Source organism: Sprattus sprattus, assembly GCF_963457725.1.
Source record: "Sprattus sprattus genome assembly, chromosome: 14".
In the NCBI taxonomy this organism is placed as follows: domain Eukaryota; kingdom Metazoa; phylum Chordata; class Actinopteri; order Clupeiformes; family Clupeidae; genus Sprattus; species Sprattus sprattus.
In genome coordinates this window covers 28394395-28416826 of record NC_137912.1, presented here as the reverse complement: position 1 = coordinate 28416826, position 22432 = coordinate 28394395, and the positions used below count along the sequence as shown (strand labels likewise).

The 22432-nt window shown below is 45.4% G+C and overlaps 1 protein-coding gene across 1 annotated transcript in view; it reads right to left on the bottom strand.

The window, feature by feature from the left end:
- LOC308375587 (long-chain specific acyl-CoA dehydrogenase, mitochondrial-like) overlaps nucleotides 1-22432 on the bottom strand; it is a gene marked incomplete at both ends in the record, with an annotated part of 47175 nt that overhangs the window by 5492 nt on the left and 19251 nt on the right. The gene's annotated exons all lie outside the window — the stretch shown is intronic.

The window sequence follows — 22432 nt, the reverse complement described above, 5'->3', positions numbered from 1 at the left end:
GTTACATGTAAATGAAGAATAAATATTTACGGTTGCACACTATTTCTGTAGGTCAGCTCCTTCTAACGGCATGCAACTGAAGAGACGTGTGCACAATCCACAGATTCCACAGGTTACGCAGAAGCAACTTCAGACTGATCAAAATCATGTCAAAGCCGAAAGCGAGCACCGGCGAGTAAACGCAGACCTAACTTCACCGGTGCCGAGGTGGAGGTACTGTTTCAGAATGTGGATTTGTTCATTTTATTCCACTATAGCTATATACACGTGAGTTTAGTGCTTATTTATTTATTCACTGCCATTTGCAGTGTTCGTGTAGTGATTTTATTTAATTTAGGACATTGCGATGCCTCGTTTCGGAATCATGACTATTAATGTGAAACATCTATCTATAAATCCAGGAATCTCTGTGTGTCTGTCTAGGGCGTATCTCCCTGACAGTAGTTACGTTAGTTATGAGATTTCGCATGTAGCTTACGCATGTCATGAACCTGTGCATCCTTGATTTTGAAGATTTTTGAATTTATAGTTTTCGAGATATTTGTATTTTACCGTTTCCCGTAGGAAACAATGGGTTATCGTCTCCCGTCCCGTCGGCACTATGGGTAGTGACGTCACAATCAAACGCGTAGCGTTATTAAACTATTCTGCCACTCAAAGTTCAGAATAGCGTTGGATACGATAAGGTCCGCATTCAAATTCTTCTTGGTGAACAGATACAGACTTTTGCTCAGGTAATCTTAAGACAGTGATTAATTTGATCTATTCATTTATTTTTAAGCTTCTTTATATTAAGTTTCAAAGTAGGCCTAATGTCTAGAGTTGTAGGCTACAGTCATCTAACAGACAGGGAATAGTAATCCATCAAAATATCTCCTATTGTGGTGTTATTTAGTACTCCAGTTCCCAGCATGCAGTAGAGTTAGGCATGCGCTGTTAGAGGTTGAACACTACATGTGTAGAGGGAGAGTGACGGTTAGAAGCAGCAGCACGGGGTATGAATAAAAGACAACTGGTTTGGATCACATCTCGTCTGATTCACTAACAGACATAACATGGTGTCAGAAGTGGCCGTTTGCAAGTAAGGACGACGGAAGACCCGCGAATTGCAACGAGAGCCGTAAGAAAGTTTGCTGCAAGAGAAAAGTTCGGTCACTTAGCATCGAATACAAACCTGTGGAATAAGCTAGCTTGCTAGGTCGACCTTGAATGCATGCACTCTGAAAACTCCGTTGATGCTGAAGGAGAAGAGGAACTGTCACTACAGAGAGATGTGGATGTAGTTCCAGAAAACAACCAGCCAGGTCTCGGAGTAATTCAAGCTGTGGAAGCCCAGGTGCCCAGACACGTCATGGATAAACTCACTCCACCCTTGTGCATGCAATTGACAGGTAATCTTGCCGACAATTGGAAGCGCTTTAAACAAAGATTTAATATCTATTTGGCGGCTAGTAGAGCAGGGGGTGATGATGACAAACTGAAAGCGTCCATTTTCTTGCATGTCATTGGAGAAGATGTTCTGGACATTTATAATAGCTTTCAACTAGATGAAGACACACTGACATTGACAGTTTTGATAGCCAAATTTGAAGAGTATTTTGTGCCTAGTCAGAACGTGACTTTTGAGCGGTACAAATTCTTCACTCATGACCAGAAACAAGGTGTACCGTTTGATCAGTATTTAGCAGAGCTCCACACGCTGAGCAAAACATGCGAGTTTGCACCTCTAAAGGACTCACTTGTCAAAGACAGAATAGTCTGTGGAATTTATGACAATGTGCTCAGAGAAAGACTGCTTCGTGAGACAGGACTGACATTAGAGAAGTGTGTTCTTACATGTAGAGCCGCAGAAACTACTCGTGCACAGGCCAAGGAGCTACGCAGAGGTGAAACAGCAGTGCATGCAGTGGAAAAACACGAACGAAGGAAACCGGTTACCACACAAAGAGATGCAAGAGAGAAAGCTACAGAGTTTCAGTGTAGTAAATGTGGATACAGCCACAAGCCTGCATCATGCCCAGCATATGGCAAGTCATGTAATACCTGTGGAAAGAATAATCACTTCTCAAAATGCTGCAGAGCAGACAAGGATAAAGGGAAAAAGATAAAGAAGAAAGTCTACGCAGTTGAAGAGGATAGTGATAGCGACAGTGACTTTGTTTGTGACAGTGTGCAGACTTGTGAGAAAGCAGACAAAGCCAAATGGATTGTACCTATAGAGGTAAATAAAACAGTAATACCATTCAAGCTTGATACAGGAGCCCAGGTAAACCTGCTATCGATGGAGGACTACAAAACCCTGACTGTGAAGAGCAAGATCCTTCCTGTAAAAATTAAAGTGACAGGATACACTGGAGACATCGTGCCAGTGAAAGGGAGCTGCATAGCAACCTTCAAAAGCAAAGGACGACAGATAAAGGCACAGCTACTGATCGTAGACAAGAGTGTACAACCAATCCTCGGACTCAGGGCATGTGAGAAGCTCAATCTGGTCAAAAGGGTGTTTGTAGTGACATCACAAAAGGCCCCAAACGACCACAACTCGCTCATGGAGGAGTACAGGGACTGTTTTGAAGGACTTGGATGTCTACCTGGACAACACAAGATACATGTGGACAAAAGCGTGTCCTCAGTTGTGCATCCCTGCAGGAAAGTCCCGTTCAAGCTGAGGGACAAGCTGAAAGTGGAGCTGGCGCGCATGGAGAAAATGGGGGTCATAAAGAAAATCGATGGGCCTACAGAATGGGTCAGTTCGCTGGTCATAGTGCAAAAGAAGACTGGTGCTTTGAGAATATGTCTCGATCCAAGGGATCTCAATAAGGCAATTAAAAGGGAACACTTCAAGTTGCCAACCAGAGAAGAAATCATGGCGCAGTTTGCTGGAGCGAAATGGTTTAGCAAGTTGGATGCTTCGTCAGGCTTCTGGCAGCTAAAGCTAGAAGAGGAGAGTTCGAAGCTTTGTACCTTTAACACGCCTGAGGGCAGGTACCGCTTTCTTCGTCTGCCGTATGGCATCTTGTCAGCACCTGAGGTCTACCACAAAACCATTCACATGATATTTGAGCACATACCAGGAGTTGACACCATGATGGACGACATAATTGTGTGGGGGTCTACCCGAGAAGAACACGACACAAGACTGAGACAAGTGCTTGATAAGACAAGAGAGGTCAACTTAAGACTGAACAAGGACAAATGTGAGTTTGGAGTGAAAACACTTACCTTTGTGGGAGATGTTGTCAGTGAGGAGGGGGTGAAGCCGGATCCAAGGAAGACATCAGTGATCAACAACATGCAGCGACCCCAGAATAAAGACGAGGTCAGACGGTTTCTGGGTATGGTAACGTACCTCGCCAAGTTTATACCACAGCTGTCCACACAATCTGCACCTCTCAGAAGTCTTCTCGATCAGAAAAATGAGTTTGTCTGGTCACATGAACAGGAACAATGCTTTCTGCAGCTGAAAAAGACTCTAACACAAGAACCTGTGCTGAAGTTCTACGATCCAGAGAGGAGCACCAGGATCTCTGCAGACGCATCACAGTACGGCCTGGGGGCGGTGCTACTACAACTGCATGCGGAGGAGAAGTGGCTGCCAGTCGCCTATGCATCCAGAGCCTTGACGAGCGCAGAGACCAGGTACGCTCAAATTGAGAAGGAACTTTTAGCGAGTATGTATGCGTGTGAAAGATTCCACCAATATGTTTATGGCCAAGCTTTTGAAGTAGAAACTGACCATAAGCCACTTGTGTCGATCATGTCCAAACCGCTGAATGATTGCCCTGTAAGAATACAACGCATGTTGATAAGACTGCAAAAGTATGATGTACAGATGACATACACACCCGGAAAGTATATGTTCACCGCTGACACTCTGTCCAGGGCAGTGGACAAGGAGGAAAGTGCTGACAGCGAGACCTGCGCAGACATACAGGCATATGTGGATATGATTGTGACATCATTACCAGTTACAGCTGACAGAACCGAGCACATCAGAAAAGAAACTAATGAAGATGAAACCATGAAAGTACTTAAAGAGACAATACAGAAAGGATGGCCTAAAAGCAAAAGAGACTGTCCAAACACATTACAGGACTACTGGAATCACAGAGCAGAGCTTACAGTGGTGGATGACATCGTTCTCAAAGGAAGCAAGTTGGTCATACCTCATTCACTACAGAAAACAATGCTCCAAAAGATACACGAAGGCCACTTAGGGGAAGTCAAATGCAAGCGCAGGGCCCGAGAGGTGATGTACTGGCCAAGAATCAATGATGACATTCACCAGACAACAGCATCTTGTGAACTTTGTCAAACCTACCGACCAAAACAACAGGCAGAGCCTCTGATGCCTCGCCCCGTGCCTTACAGACCTTACTTTAAAGTAGGAGCTGACTTATTTGACAGTAACGGAAAGAGCTTCATTGTGGTCACAGACTACTTTTCTAATTATCCCGAAGTCGGACAACTGCAGTCAACATCAAGCAAAGCAGTCATCAGCTACCTTAAGACTGTGTTCGCGAGACACGGTGAACTGTTTACAGACAATGGTCCACAATTCTCTAGCGGTGAGTTTGCTTCATTTGCCAAGGAATGGGGAATCCAGCATTCAACGTCAAGTCCTACTTACCCAAAATCCAATGGCCTGGCGGAAAGCTCTGTCAAGACAGTCAAAGGTCTGATGAAAAAGGCTGAGGACAGAGATGACTTTCAGAAAAGCTTACTGATCTATCGGAGCACGCCCCTCCAGAACGGCCTGTCACCAGCCCAGATGCTGATGGGTCGGCGTATTCGTTCAAACCTACCAATCAGCGAGGATTTGCTGACACCCAAGGGTGCACACAAGATCAGAAGGGAAAAAGTGAAGCAAAAGGAGGAACAAAAACGGCTGTATGACAGGACAGCAAAACGATTACCTACCTTGAAGCATGGAGACAGAGTACGTCTCAGAGACATCAACTCAGGCACATGGAGACTGATGGGAGGCGTTGAGAAAGAAGTTGCTCCACGTTCCTACAGGGTCCAGACGGAGTGTGGACTGTCTCTAAGGAGAAATCGCACTGATCTTCAGCTACAACAGACTGATGAAGAAACAACAGCTCAGGAGAGGGAGATTCCGCAACACACTCAAGAATCTCCTGTACCAGTCAGCAGCGAACAAGACCACGCTGATAGTGGTCTGACAGTGGTGTCCACATCGCCAGCTGCTGAGAGACTTTCCAGACCTAGGAGGGAGATTAAGCCAACTCAGAGGTTGATTGAGAGTTGCTGAAAAGAAACACTGACTGATTCATTATATGACTGTTTCTGTAGAAGCAGCAGCACGGGGTATGAATAAAAGACAACTGGTTTGGATCACGTCTCGTCTGATTCACTAACAGACATAACTCTTATGATCCCATAAAAAACCTCTGAAATGTGATCAAGAGGAAAATGGATGGTCACAAGCCATGAAAAGAAGCCGAGCTGCTTGAATTCTTGCGCCAGGAGTAGCATAAAGTCACCCAACGGCAATGTGAAAGACTGGTGGAAAGCATGCCAAGACACATGAAAGTTGTGATTTTAAATCAAGGTTATTCCACCAAATATTGATTTTTGAACTCTTCCTAAGTCAAAGCATTAGTATTGTGTAGTTTAAAAATGAATATGAGCTTGTTTTCTTTGCATTATTCGAGATCTGAAGACACTGCATCTTTTTTGCTAATTTGACCAATTGTCATTTTTCTGCAAATAAATGATCTAAATGACAATATTTTTATTTGAAATTTGGTAGGAATGTTGCCAGTAGGTTATAGAATAAAACAAAAATGTATATTTTACTTTAACACATACTAAGAAATAGTAAAACCAGAGAAACTGATAATTTTGAAGTGGTCTCTTAATTTTTTCCGCGGCTGTATATATTTTTTTAACATGTCTGAAAATAAACTTTGAAACGGTTTCATAGAACAACAACATAGAAGATAACTGCATAGGCTACAGAAAATTAAAGCTAGCCTACGTCTGTTTTTATGTCTTAGATCTGCTGCGCCGCATTAAGAAATCACATATTTATCCATGGTTCCCTGGATCAGAGTGTTGTCCAACACCGAGTTCACTTCTTTCTCAAAACGATGTAAAAAGTCAAAGTTTTTGAAGCCAACATGCAGGAGACCAGTCTTTAAAATGCAAACTGCATTCCTCATCTCAGCTCTGGAAGGGACAACAGTCTCCTCTTCTTCATCCTCATCCTCCTCCTCCTCGCTGCGCGCACCACTGGTACCCGCAAAGCGCTCTTGTACCTCCGAGACGATGTCCTCATCCGTCACAATCTCTGACACCGGAGTGCTGTCATCACTTTCGATCCACTGCTCAAACTCGTCAGTGCTGATCTCAGCAGGTGGATCAACAGGTGTCGGTTCCTCCTCTGGTGACATGACCAGACCTCCTTTCCTCCAGCAATTCCTGATTGTGGAAGCCTCCACATCAGCCCAGGCGTCCCGCAGCATCAGAATCGCGTCAAGGAGGCTGATTTTCTTTGCGATGTCTGCAGCAGCTGCTCTGTTCCCCTGATCAATTTGGCGCAGTACAGAGCGGGCCATCTCTTTACGAAAGTAAGCTTTGGCTGTTCTGATGATGCCTTGGTCACAGGGCTGGAGAATTGAGGTCGTGTTCTTCGGCAGAAACTCGAGTCGGATGTTTCTCAGTGTTGTTTTCAAGTTATGGGCTGAGCAGTTGTCCACAAGCAGAAGGATACTCTTCCTCTCTTGGCCCAGTTTGCGAACCCAGTCCTTTAACCACTCCATAAAGACAGCCCCGGTCATCCAAGCATTAGCATTGGCTGCGTAACGAGCAGGCAGTGTACGTACGTGTTTGAAGCAGCGGGGGCTCTGACTTTTTCCGAGGACAAAAAGTTCCTTCTTTTCTCCCGCGGCAGAGCAGGCGAACAAAGCCGTAATCCTTTCTTTTGATTTTTCCCCCCCTCTTTTATTGTCGGATTTGAAGGTCAGGGTGCCGTCCAGGGGCGTCGTCAGGCCTATATTGCTGGGGCACGTGCCCCAGTAAAAGTCGCCAGTGCCCCAGTAACTCCAGTGTCAAATGTACCTGCAGTAGCGCCGTTCTCATTACGGCACCGGCAGGAATCATCAAGGCATCTCCATGAGCCTGCTACTTACAAGCCGATCAAAATAAGAAATGGGCTACACAATAGCTAATCAGAAAATAGTACTACTGTATCTGGGGAAGATCTAACGCCACAACCAATGAAAAAAGCACAATCATTCTGGAATTGGTCACGTCATTCCTTCGAAAGTTTCGTTGTTCAAGCTCTTCTCTCCCCGTTTCTCAGTTCTTACTTTCTGAGGAAGAGGTATGATATGCTCTCTATTTTCAAAATCTAATAACTATCCCCTTTACAAATTGACATCCACCACTATTCAAATAATCTAATAATACTGCTCATTTTAATATGATTATTATGGTGACTTGTAGTATTATCATATATTAATATGATAGTGTCGCATGGTATAAAATAAACCTGTGGCTATTAAGCTTGGGGTATGCTCATTGCAAATGTGCACATATGCACATTTTAATATGATTATTATGGTGGTGAGTTGTTCTTATATTGCATATTAATATGATAGTGTCGCATGGTATAAAATACACCTGTGGTTCTGTCCGTTATTAGCATGCTAGGTCTCGCTAGCATGTATGCGTTAAGGTTAGCTAGGCTAGCTAGCTGCCTGTATGGCACTCGTAACCTTTAATAGCATGCTAGATCTCGCTAGCATGTATGCTGTAAGGTAAGCTAGGCAGAAGAAATAGAAAAAGAAGAGGAAGCTGCCTGTTTGGCACTATTAGCAGAGATGGGCAAAAATACATCAAAATGTATTTTGATACAAAATACAAAATACCCCTCAAATAAATGGATCAAAATAAAATACAAAATACTGTTGCCAGAAAATGTAACAAAATACAATACATGTATTTTGTATTTTTAAAAAACAGGAAATACTTTTTCTGAATTTTCAGTTTTCTCACAATTTGGTATAGCAGAACATTTAGGTTTGGGCTATTCAGTGGCGTAACGAAGTAACCACGGGGCCAGGTGCAGGCTATTATGACGGGCCCATGTCAGTGGTTCCGTATCCTTTTTTTCATGTTTGAAACCGCCGCCACAGGGCTCTCATTGCAATCTCTATGGCTTCCGGGAGGGCTATCCCCACCATGCTTTCGTCATATGTAATTGCAAGGTAAGGACGCGATCTGGCACTCCTCGCCTGGGCGAGACGCTCCACTTTGTGAATGAACGTATAGAAGTTGTACTAGCATTTGTATTCAAAGTTTATACTTTAATCTACCAAAGTACTCACTATTTAACAATACAACTTCCACAAGTTACAGATTATCTTTGACAACGTTGGCGCCCACATGTGATTGACAACACTGGCGCACACATATGACATCACACAGATAAATGACTCTGTGAGAATGAGTAAGATCTTTAGTGCGAGTCTCAACAACGTTTATAGTAGGCTAAGATCTTTAATAAGAGTCTCGTGTGCGCCCGTCCTAGGTGAGGCGCGCCTCATTCACAAAGTGGAGCGTCTCGCCCAGGCGCGGAGTGCCAGATCGCGTCCTAGGTGAGGTGCGCCTCATTCACAAAGTGGAGAGTCTCGCCCAGGCGCGGAGTGCCAGATCGCGTCCCGGACCTTAGCTCTAATTGCGTATAAGGACATCACACGGCTTTCATCAAGTCACATTGTGTCAAGATGGATAACGTTCAGTGCAACAACTCGATTCGCTCTTTGAAAGAACCTCCTTTAAGTCGGTGTACTGAAGATAAATGACAAGGATCAAGACAGCTTTCTAAGTTTTCGACCACAACCCTGTTTTGTGAAAAAAATTGATTTAACATGAGAGTCAATGAGAGAGATCTGGGGTGATTTCCTTTTTGCCCCAAAAAGGGGCGGGCCATAAGAAGCAACACTTTGGCAAATTGTCTGATTCGACAATGACATTCAGAGGCAGATCAGATAGTCTCGTGGTAGAATCCGACAGAAAATCTCCTTCTGCCTAAACATTGGTGAAAGTAATTGGAGTATTTTAAATACAAAATTACTCCACTCTAAAGTATTTTGTTACACATTACATTCTATGTTTTATCGGCCCTATGAAATACAAATTACAAAATACTCAAAAGCAAATTTACTAGTATTTCAAATACAAGTAATTGAAATACTGCCCATCTCTGACTATTAGTAACCTGTCTTTAAGATTTGAGAGCCCTGTAAATGTATAAGCATTTGTTTTGTGAAGCTGCCCTGTGATTAAACATTAGCCCTCTGCACAACTATTCAGATGGACATCAGGAAATTCTTTGAAAACACAGGCAGAGGGAGAGGAGCAAGGAGAAATGAGGAGGTCGAGGGAGGTAGGCAATTATAATTGCCCACATTAACTTTAACATTAACATTTATAATGTAATAGCCTACGGTTGAAAGTATGCTGTGCTGTTATTTGATCAGTTGATTAATGGCGAACTTAAACAAGTTTGCTGCATTTGAAAAGGTAACCTACAGTATCACCTATATCAGTAGACGTGTGTAGGCTTTAGTATATTAGCGATAAGCTACAAAGAACCAGGATGACTACAGTATATGACCATACAGTAAATTCAATTGTTTTATCTTTTTCAAATTACAACCTGTAATAGACTATCTGACTGATTTGCCATGGAGGGAAGTACATTTATATTTTGCCTATTCAGTTTTGTCTATACTGAAAAAGGTAAACTTCCCTCATGTAAAGTAGGAAAGACTATAAAATGCATGCATGCAGTGAGTTTACTTAGGCCTTTGTGTTTGAATGTTGCTGGCTAGTGGCTGCTAGAGAGAATGAGGGGCAGAGTGCTGGAGCAGGAGGAGAAGAAGGAGGAGGAGAAGAAGGAGGAGAGAGGGAAGAAGGAGCACAGGCTGGGCAGTCCAGGGCCAGGCAGGGGGAGGAGGAGGAGAGAGACATGGGGGCTAGACTCAAAACTAATCAGAATATGGAGGAGGAGGTCTGTGACCTAGGGGAGATATGTGATGGTCCAAATCAGGTCAAATTGGCCCAAGCTTGACCAACTTTCTGTTTTGTCCATTGAAAGGGAGCAACTGTGCAAAGTGACACAAAACCAAGTTATTGACCGCTTTGCCACTATGAAGACGAGGCGATACAGCTTAATAGTGAAAAAATGATTTTCAAAAAATGGAGTACTTATTTGAAATGTGGATTGAGGTTGAGTTACTAAGTGTTTGAGATGTTCTAATCTTCAATGGTTGCAGTATTGCTTGTATATCTTTGAGTTGTTTGTGTGTGTGTGTGTGTGTGTGTGTGTTTAAATAAATATCATCATACAGTACTCATGAAACTATCTTTGTATTTTATCTTTACCTGTGCTATAATATAGTGTATGACGGTGACAATAATGATTTTGAAGCTTGTGCATACCCTTCTGTAATCTGTAGCCGTCTATTTCATAGTTTAATATTGTGCACACATTATAAATAAATAAAATAATGTTGGGGCCTGTGCCCCAGTAAAGCTCTAGGTCTAGCAACGCCCCTGGTGCCGTCAGGTAGAGCCCGAAAATAAATCCCGGTTTCATCAGCATTCCAGATGCTTTCCTCACTGTACTCCTGTCTCATCCTGACCCACTGTTGCTCGAGCCACTCGTCGCGTGACACAGTGTCAGCCTCAGCAGCCTCCCAGTGCAGCTTCTTAAACACAATGTTCTCCCTCTTTTTAAATCGCTCAAACCAGCCGCTAGAAACTTTGAAACTCTCCTCTCCGAGACTTGTTGCTAATGACTCAGCCTTCTCCCTGACCAAGGGTCCGCTCAGCGGAGCGTTACGAGACCGGGCATAATCAATCCACTTCACCAGGGCAGCCTCAACCGCAGGTGCTTTGCCCGGGCGCCGCCGTTTTCGGTCTCCATCGTTAGCCTTCATTACTGTCTCTCTTTGCTTAATTAGACTCCACAAGGTAGCCTGATGAATGCCAAGCTTCGCCGCAGCATCTCGTTGGCTCATTTTTGGCAATTTATCATATGCCTCGAGGAGATTTCGTTTTTCATTCATAGAAAATTATTTCCTTTTTCCAGCCATGATTCGCAAGCTAGTCCTAGCTGCCCGGTTGTCAACTTTTTGTTTACGTTAGATAGGCAGAAGCAGACAATACAATAACAGCACGTAATACAGTAATAATAATAATTTTTAATAATTTTAAAATTATTTTTGCACATGTTTACCTTCATAAAATGGCCAAAAATTAACATTATAAGCGGATTTCTTGATTACTATAAACTAATTATTTAAACAGCATTTGTATAGAAATGATTCGGTCCCAAGCCTTTTGAACACTATAAGCGGTTGATTACTATATCCGTGACCACTATAAGCGGATTCCACTGTACTTAGTCAAATGGATGGATATACAAAAGCACAACTACCCATGGCTGGAACTGGAACAAAACCAATGTACAAATATCCCAATTGCAGACCTTCCCTTCCTCTCACAATCAATAAAAAAATCCAACTTCTGCCAGCTCATTACCATCAACTCAACAGCCTGGAGGAAAACGAACCAAATCACAAAATCATCACTGGCACTAAAACAAGTACACCCCTCTCTGGCACAACCCAGCTTTCACATTTCAGAACAAACCGTTTCACTTTCCCACGTGGGCACAAAAAGGAAATCACACATCTTCACCCCCTGTTTGAGAACCACCAATTAATGTCATTCAACACACTGACCCAGAAATATGGGGTTGGGAGAGAACAGTTTCTTCAATATCAACAGCTTAAGCATAAAATTAAAGATAAAACCAGACTAACCAACAACACATTACAACCTTCTGAAGTTATAGAAAATCTCATGAAAATTAATAACTTCAAAAAATTAACCTCCCACCTATATACAATAATTGCGAACCTAAAAACAACAATAACACTCCCAACGACCAAGTGGGAAAATTACTTGGCCTTCACTCCCAACCCTGATTATTGGGAACACATCTGCAAAAACACATTTTCCATGACCACTGACACAAACCTACAGCTTATACAATACAAAGTCATTCATAGATCTCACATCACCCAAAGTAAAATGTTCAAAATGGGCTTAACCAACACAGGTATTTGTTCACAATGCACTTTGGGTAGCACAGACGATTATCTACACGCCATGTGGCTCTGTCAACCAGTCTACTCTTTTTGGATCACGGTCACTGAAGCACTCTCTACCATCCTGAACTTCAGAATCCCATCAACCCCAACACTCTGTCTCCTTGGTGACATCTCCATAGTCAACATCCCGCAAAAAATTCAAGAACCCCTTGCTCATCTCTTTAACTGTCGCTAAGAAAGTAGTCCTCCAAAACTGGAAGTCAAAGAAATCTTGCCACATCAACCACTGGAAAAATCTAATCGCCCAATACATTGCAATAGAAAAACACAACGCACATAGAGGGAGGCAAATGCCAGCCTTCGAAAATACCTGGTCACCATTTCTATAATTTCTAAATAAAACAGAAACATCACCAAAACCTAACCATAAGCCACATATATCAACAGACACCACTTTTCAATGTTCTATAACTCCCCCCCCCCCCCCACATTACCATTGTACACATAGGCAATCACTAGCAACAATGAAGCGCACCAACACCCAAGTATACCATGTTACAAATAACATTCTCAACATTCTTCCGTAACCTCCCAATATAAATCAGAGACCATTCTTTTCAATAACTAATGCATCCCATGTGTTTAACTGTCCAGTCCTGTCTTGTCTGTTCTGTCTTCGTCCCACCTTGCTCCCTGCCAACCTGCCTGGTTATCTGTCTCTCCGTTTGTTCGTCTGTCACCTGTCTGTCTGTCATGTGTTTAATGTTACACTTTAAATGTGGTGCTATTGGGATTCAGGGTCACACTAAAAATGGTTACGGTAGGACAACATGTTAATATGAAGTAAATGTAAATCCTGATTATATTGTACTACATTGGATTTTTTTTTTGTTATGCTTTATTAAAAATAAAGTAACCTTAAAAAAAAATTAAAAAAAAGGATAAGCAGCAGCACCAGACAAGTCCAGAAAGGACAGTGAGCGAGAACAGAACATTGTTGCAAATAACAGTGGCTACTCTAGTATTAAAAAATTCAGTTCAGAATGTAACACAGGAAAGACTCACACAGTAATTGTAATGAAGTCCATTTTATTAAACAATGACTTTAAGAACCTCACAAGTAATATCCTTAGTGTATCAAAAATTCTAGAGAAGAAAGACATTGTTATACCTCTAGGCGGCTGCTTGTCCTTTTCAATTCTCCTTCCTGGGTATAGCCAGAGGAGGAATGACTTTAAGGGGAAAGACTTGTTTGTTATGATCACATATGGCACAGGGCCAAACGCAGGGCCCATCGAGATGGAAACCAGATTAGCCGAAAACAGGCATTTTTGGTGTCAGATCTGCCTTTGGTACACATGAACACAACGTTTGGGACTTAAAATCTGGTTATTTTTGGAACCAGGCTCCAGAGAGAATACATTTCGAAACGCCTGCGTATCCGTTTCTGTGTACAACGACTTGCATATTCTGTGAAACGATGATGTCACTGCCCCACGTGAACACCTACACCCCGCCTCGCAACCTCAGGCTTAACCCCGCTGCGTCACTCCATAACAGCAAGAACAACAACAATGGCAGACTACTGTAAGATCATTTCAGTTTAGTATAGATTTATTAGAAAGAATAGGTACAATCTTTAAAAATGTATTGCAGAGACTAGTCTCTGAGAGAAAAGCAGTCCTGGAAAGGTCAGGTCACTGCAACAGAAGCTTCTAGCTGCCCAGGACAGGAGAATGTGGCCTATGATACATTGTAGGTCTCTAGGGAGATAACATGGTCAGCAGGTCGCTGGGAAACAGAGGTGCAGAGACAACAAGATACACCAGATTGTAGTGAATGTGTAATTCACCTTTGTTGTAGTGTGGTTCTACACACCGTTGTCGTACCGTTATTTAATAAATGTTTATCTCCCTCTGGAACGAAATACTGTTTTCTGATTGGCTAATGGGGTGTACATTAAGTTTGTATAACCGGACACCTTGGACGTAGTCCCAGTAGAAACGTTAAATCGCCGTTCCATATCAATGCTCTTGAATGGTTACCATTGACAACCAACGTAACGTTTATTTTTTGACAGCTAGGATAATTTGAACCAAGATGGCGGCGTGTTGGGACAAGTTAGTGGGCAATGTTTTATGTCAATTAAGCTATCTACACGACTTTTTATATGTCTAAATTGACTCGGTTAGTTGTTTATGTTCTACACGAATGTTGCAGAGTATTGTAATTCTTAACTGAAAGTATCGAATATTATTTGTAGGCGGCTGCTAGCGCTTAGGAAAAAAACATTGAAACAGATGGTAGCTCACACGGCTAACTAGCCGGCTCGATTGTGAGCCTTCGACCAAAATTACTAAACTTGACCTCCCTGTTGCTCTGTCCAACTTCACCATCAACGGAAACGTGGAGTTCAACTGTAAATAGTAAAACCTTATGAACAATGCCTGTGTCCGTGTGTCCGTTTACTTTACAGAGGTGAGCTCATGAGTGTCACTTTGCAGCAACGCCCGGGGAAACTAAAGGTCCAGTTCCACGCACTACTTTCTCACTACTTTCTCTAACGGGAGCACTAGGCTTCAAATCAAGAATTCATCAGGTTATTTTGCATATTAAATTTCCTAAAGATAAAGGAAATTCTAAATAATAATAATAATAATAATAATAATAGTAAAAACATTTTTGGATGTTGTAAACGGGAGATAAGCGGGATAACGGCCTCCGAGCTGTCCAGTTCTACGAAGTTAATGGACTTCTGCGGAGCTCCGCGTCGTGGTGTTCTTTGCCCCGCAGCGTCCATTAACTTCGTAGAACTGGACAGCTCGTCGGCCGTTATCCCTTATTTAATGTACAAGTATGACTTACTGTTACGGGATCGTGTTCCCTTTAAATATGTAATGTTGACGATGACGTTGTTTGTTTTGTCACGGCTCAACGCCATCTTGTTTATCGGATTCATGTCTGTGTTAATTAAACGAGTTACACACTTGTGTACTCAACGTGAGAAGTTGCCTTTGCTGTTTTAATGCAATTTCCACACCGGTGACCCCGATATTTGTTTGCTTGACGTTTTCACAAACACGACTCGAACATGGCCGCGAATGCTGTTACCCTCAAACTTCCCGAATTCTGGGATTGTCAGCGTCGGCATGGTTTGCCCAGACTGAAGCGCAGTTCGCATTGCGGGAGATAACCGCAGATACAACACAGCACTATTACGTTGTGTCAGCTCTCGGAAACTCAACAACGACCCGAGTGGTGAGTCTACTTAAACATCCTCCAGCTGATGGGAAATATGCAGCACTCAAAGCCCACCTGTTAAAAACGTTTGAACTGTCTGATGCTGAGAGAGCTAGCAGGCTTTTCTCCCTCCAAGGACTGGGTGATAGCAAACCATGTGAGCTCATGGACCGTATGCTGGATCTCCTGGGTGAACACCCACAGCATTTTCTTTTCACCCAACTTTTCCTGCGTCAGCTGCCTTCCCAAGTCAGAGCTGCATTGGCCAACACCACGATCACTGAAAAATGGCTGAAGAGACTGATACATTTTTCCTGGCAAGTCAAGGGCACGGTGTCATGGCCGCCCTTATTCCCACGCACGTCACTCCAGTGACAATGGAGGATTCCACGCTTGTCGTGGCGACCTCTTCTCGTCGGCAGCAGTCTTCAGGGCGGCAGCAATCTTCAGGCCCCCAGCAGTCTTCTTCAGGCTTGTACTTTTACCATGAAAAGTTTGGACCAAAGGCCCTTAACCCATTTCTGCCTAAAACGCCTGCTAAAAACGCCTTCTAAATCCTATGCTATTCTAGGAGAAAGTACCTCGTTTCCTGAGGGTTTTCTGAGAAAACAGTAAGAATTGTCAACGTCTACAAAAACCTTAATATCTAAGCCTCTGTAGCACTTAGAAACATGAAATAAGAAGCATTGTGAAGGTAAGAACTGCAGGTTTTATTTAAACCTGCTCCCTGAGCACACAAATAACAATAACATTTATAAAAACACTCTCAAACACACAAAAACAATATAAATCAATTATATACAATAAAAACAATAGTACAATAAATACAATTTTGTATGCAAACATTATGAGGGAGGGGAAGAGGGAGAGGGAGGGGGGAAGAGAAATGGGGAGGGAGGAGGGGAAGAGGGGGAGGGAGGGGGGAAGAGAAATGGGGAGGGAGGAGCGGAGAGGGATGGGGAGGGAGGAGCGGAGAGGGATGGAGAGGAGAGGAATGGAGAACGTCCTGGGGTGGAGCTGGCCTCGCGGTTTACATGGAGCATGAAGCACTCGCGGTGCAGAGGGATGTTGCACTGCTTGCACCCCATCAGTGTTGACCCCGGACGCACATTGGTGCCGCTGTGCTTCAGGGAACACTCCTTGCAGGTCTTCCTTTTACTATTGATCTGGGCCAGATCATGATCAGCAAAAGCTCCTGTTGGGGTGGTGGGGCGCACAGAGGGAGCGCTCCTCGCTGTGACCGGAACGATCAGCTCCTGGGCCAGATCCTCCAGCCAGTCTTTATAGCCAGTCCTCCTGTAATTCCAGGCAGGTCCTCCCACAGACCTGGCAGCAACAAAGGCATTGTAGGCCGCCACACTGATCAGGTAAAAGAATAGCCTCCTCCACCACTTCGTAGACCGATGGTGGATCTGGTAGTAGCCCACCATCTGGTCCAGAAGATCCACACCCTTCATGTGCTTTTGGTAATCAGCCAGGCATGCTGGCACACGGACATCTGTCTGGCGTTGCCCACCAACTCTCCTTTTCACTGACCCATGCTCTGTCGGGTCATGGAAGTTGGACAGAACCATCACAGTTTTTGTGTCCTGCCAGACACAGAACGTGAGGTCATCCCGCTGCGCCACCTTGTATGCGTGCTTTGTTAGACCAGCCGCCTTAGTCAGTTCTTTGTTTTTAGGGAGGTCCTTCCTCCCGGCACGCACCGTGCCGCATGCTTGCACCCCCCTGTCCTGCAGATCCAGCAACAACTTCACACTCGTGTAAAAGTTGTCCATGTATACGCACAGGTTGGACCCAAAGTAGGGCTGTGCCAGGTCTGACACAATGCGGTGAGCCAGGCCTGTCTCAGTCTTTCCCACAATGGCCCCTGTGTACACTTGAAAGTTGTTGACGTAGCCAGTGCTGCTCTCCGCCATGACCCACACCTTTATCCCCCACTTCACCGGCTTCATCGGGAGGTACTGCCGGAAGGAGAGGCGTCCCTTGTACTTCACCATGGACTCATCCACGCTCACATACCCATTGACCTCGTAGAGTGCCTGGAACTGAGCGAGGAGGAGGTCCATGAACCGCCGGATCTTCCATAGTTTGTCCGATTTATCCATGGCGGGGTCAACATTATCTTGGCGATGGAGATATCTGAAAATACATATGACAAAGCATTCAATCATTGTATTATTATGAGACCCACCCTCTCAGCTGGTGCTAAGACAAAGGCCTACTAGAGTGTCTATAGGGTATAGGGGTTCATTTTGGGGGAGGGGGGAGGGGTGACAAAAGATGACAAAGGTGAAAAGCAGGAAGGGGGTAGGGAAGGTGTTCAAATGCTAATTGTTCAGGTCTCATTGAGGCGCAGACAGGGAGCACACATTCAAGTTGGATACACAATAAAGCTACACTAACAGAAAAGCAGTACTTCCAGTTCCATCAATGTTATTTATAGTATTTATATTTATTCATAATTGTATTATTCATTATGCTGTATTATGCTATACAGTTCTGCATCATCAACATTAGTAATCGCTATAGCACCACTATAATTACAGCACATTCCGTTGTCTAAGAGAAGAGAACTCGGAAGAGCGCACAAGAAAACAAAACATAAATAATTACCTCCAGATCATGTCGAAACGGTCCCTGGACATTGCCTTGGGAACGTGTGTCTGAAAAAGCCACTTAGTTTGCCTCCAGTAGTCCTGGCGTGATGGCAGCTTTAAAATCCCGAACGTGAGACACAGGCCGAGGAAAGTTTTCATCTCCGTTTTGGAGACCGGTGTCCACTTTGAGGTCGTGGGGATCTGTGTGCGTAATTGTTCAGCATACAGATTTGTCTCTGTTACCAACAAGTCCCACAGCTCATCGGTAAATATCATTGAAAAGACTTCAAGGGGGCTAGCATCCACGGCGATCGGTTGCTTTATCCCCGGTGTTCTTTTAAATGCCTTCGTTGTCCGAGGCTGGTAATTGCCGGTTGTCCAGTCCACTTGGAATCCCTGAAATTCCTCCTCCTCCTCTCCTTCCGTGTCCACAAACGTGTCCCACTCCTGTGCCGTATCTAACGGATCCTTAATATCATCCTCCCTCTCAGACTCAAAACCTTCGAAGTCTAGCTCAAAATCACTGCCATCGCTCTCAAAACACTCCATCTTCCCTGCTCCTTCTTCACTACTACTTCTCGCTAACCCGCACGGAATCACTGAAAACGAACACAGAATATCGCGTGGCTATATGATTGATTGACGTGATTTTCAGCCAACCAAAGTTCGTTTTGGTGGTCTCCTGATCTTTACCAAAGCCTTAAGACCCACCCCATATGTATTTTTAACCAACCAGAGTGAGTAATATGCTGCATTCGTCATGAAAACAGCATGTGTACAAAATGCTGCGCCACGCAGCAACCGGCAGGAAAGCCTATGTTGCGCTACGCAGCAACCGGCAGGAAAGCCTATGCTGCGCTACGCAGCATCCGGCGCCAATGGGTTAAATGCCGTTCGCCATGCAGTTTCGGCGGGTTGGGAAACGCCAGGGCCGGAGCTCAGTGGCCATGAGTGTCGGCCGCCTAGGCAGGCTGCTTTTTATCCGGGACAGCATGAGGTACGTTGAACTGTGTTTCGGAGGGCATCGGTTTGGCTGGGATTTTGTCACGGCAAAGGTCGCCGTTCCCCTACTCGGCGCTGATTTTTTGTATGTGCATGGACTGTTGGTGGATGTCAAGAACCGCCGTTTGACACATTCACGTTTTGTTTATACACCTGCATGCTTAGCGGGGCTGACTCCAATCAACTGTCATGCTCTCCATTTCTGACGACTTCAACCATTTACTGGCTGCTTTTCCAGCACTCACTCAGCCCACTTTCTCCACGTCTGCTGTGAAGCATGGGGTGGAGCACCATATCGACACTACTGGTCCACCCGTCTACGCCCGTGCTCGGCGCCTCGACCCGACCAAGCTTGCCGTTGCTTAGGCTGAGTTTTCCAGCATGAAACGCCTTGGCATAGTCCGCCGATCCGACAGCCCGTGGGCATCACCCCTTCACATCGTCCCCAAACCTGGTGGCGGCTGGCGCCCATGCGGCGACTACCGGCGGCTTAATGAGGCAACGACACCTGACCGATACCCAGTCCCGAAAGACTTTTCAGCGCATCTGGCAGGTATGGTGATTTTTTTAAAGGTAGACCTCGTCCGGGGCGATCATCAGGTGCCTATGCACTCACTGGACATTCAAAAAACAGCTGTGATTACGCCGTTTGGCCTTTTTGAATTTTTGAGGATGCCGTTTGGCCTTAAAAACTCAGCCCAATCTTTCCAACGCCTCATGGTTTTATGGGACCTGCCTTTTCTTTTTGTGTATCTGGACAACATTCTGGTAGCGAGCACGTCCAAATCTCAGCACCTATCGTACCTACGGACACTTTTTGAGCGTTTCAACCAACATGGCCTGATTGTCAACCCTGCCAAGTGCCAGTTTGGCCTCTCCACCATTGATTTCCTGGGACACAGAGTCACCAAAGACGGTGCAGTCCCTCTCCCATCAAAGGTGGAGGCAGTCACGCAGTTTCCCCGCCCACTCACCGTGAAAGCCCTGCAGGAGTTCCTCGGCATGGTGAACTTTTACCACCGTTTCATCCCTCAAACCGCTCGGCTCATGCAGCCCTTGCACGAGGCCTTGAAAGGTAAGCCTACGTACGCTGTGGACTGAACTGAGGGCATGACCAAGGCTTTTGACGACACTAAGGCATCTCTAGCGCACTCCACCATGCTGGCACATCCTTCAGCCACAGCCTCAGTCGCTATCACCTCGGACTACGCTGTCGGTGCCGTCTACGAACAGTGAGTAGGCGGGGCCTGGCAGCCGCTTGCCTTTTCCAGCCGCCAACTGCGTGCCAACGAGCGGAAGTATAGCACCTCCGACCGAGAGCTACTGGGTCTCTACCTCGCCATCAGGCACTTTCCTGCTAGAAGGATGACAGTTCACCGCCTTTGTCGACCACAAGCCGCTGGTTTTCGGCATTGCCAAGGTGGCCGAGCCGTGGTCCGCCCCGCCAGCAACGTCATCTGTCCTACATCTCCGAGTTCACCACGGATTTACAGCATGTGGCCGGTAAGGACAACCAGGTGGCGGACTGCCTGTCACAGGCTGTGGCAGGGGCAGTCCATCTTGGCCTGGACTACAGCCGCATGGCAACGGACCAGACCACAGACCCAGACGTGCACACCCTGAGGACCTCGACTACAGGTTTGAGAATAGAGGATGTGGTTTTTGGTGAGGCCGACACCACGCTCCTGTGTGACGTCTCCACAGGCAGCCTTCAGCCGATCGTTCCCACGGGGTGGAGGCGACACGTCTTTGATGCCATCCATGGTCTCTCCCACCCTGGTTCGAAAGCATCACAGAGGCTGGTGGCAGAAAAGTTTGTTTGGCACGGCCTCAAAAAGGATGTCAGAGACTGGGCCACCACTTGCCTTGATTGCCAACGGGCCAAAGTATACCGCCACACTAAAGCCCCGTTAGAGTTGTACTCGTGCCAGAGAGGTGGTTTGACCATGTCAACTTGGATCTCGTTGGCCCTCTACCCTCCTCTCATGGTTTCACATACCTGTTGACCATGGTTGACAGGACCACCCGTTGGCCCGAGGCTGTGCCACTGACATCATTGGCATCTGTCGAGATGACACGGGCATTCATTGGTACCTGGGTTGCCCATTTCAGCACCCCTTCAGACATATCCTCTGACCGGGGCGCACAGTTCACGTCTGAGCTGTAGAACGCGGTTGACCAGAGCCTTGGAGTGAAACTCCACCGCACAACTGCATATCACCCGCAGGCTAATGGACTCTTTGAGCGGTTTCACAGGACGATGGAGGCTTCTCTTCGTGCCGGCCTCAAAGACTGCAACTGGGTCGAGAAGCTACCGTGGGTGATGCTTGGCATCAGGACTGCACCGAAGGAAGACCTACAATCCTCATCTGCGGAGCTGGTCTTTGGCCAGCCACTGCGGGTTCCAGGGGATTTTGTTCCTGCCTCCACCATTCCTTGGTCAGCGGCCCTCCAGCGGACCACGCTACTGGACAATGCGAGACTTTTCGCACCAGTCCCTACTTCCCATCACGGCCTCCCTCAGTCGCACATACCTGCTGGGCTAAAGACGGCTGAATACGTTTTTATTCGCCAAGACGCTCACAGAGGACCACTACGCCCACCCTACTAGGGCCCATTCCGTGTTTTGGAGACTGGAGACAAACATTTTATGGTGGACATGGGCGGTAAACCGGAGAAACTCTCCATTGACCGCCTCAAACTATTGAATTGGCCCAGCCCCCTTGACGAGGGCGTCCTCCAGCTCTGCACCCACCCCCTGCTCTCCTCCCTCTCAAAACTCCCACACTCCATGCCCCACACCTGTGTCATGGCGGGCCACCTGCCACGGTGGTGTCTCCTCGAACCCCTGTTAAAAGCCGTTCTGGCCGATTGATACGACCACCTCGCAGATGATTTTTTCTTACATGGTGAATTCTGGGGGGACGTGTGTAGTGAATGTGACATACAAAATTCACCTTTGTTGTAGTGTGGTTCTACACACCGTTGTCATACCGTTATTTAATGAATGTTTAATGTACAAGAATGACTTACTGTTACCGGATCGTGTTCCCTTTAAATATGTAATGTTGATGATGACGTTGTTTGTCTTGTCACGGCTCAACGCCATCTTGTTTATCGGTTTCATGTCTGTGTTAATTAAACGATTTACACACTTGTGTACTCAACGTGAGAAGTTGCCTTTGCTGTTTTAATGCAATTTCCACAGATTATAGATCCCATGACCACCTGTTACCACGAGGGGCCCACAAAATGACATCAGTGAGGATGGACTATAAGAACTGTTTTTTCTGAGGACTCATCAGAATCCTAGGTTCACTGGCGAGTGGTTGACTCCAAAATATGTTGACCATTGCTGTTTATTTGTGCCACAATTTACCAAGTAAAGCTCTACCTTGTTACAACAAAACTTCATACTGGTGTATTTTCCACGTCCTG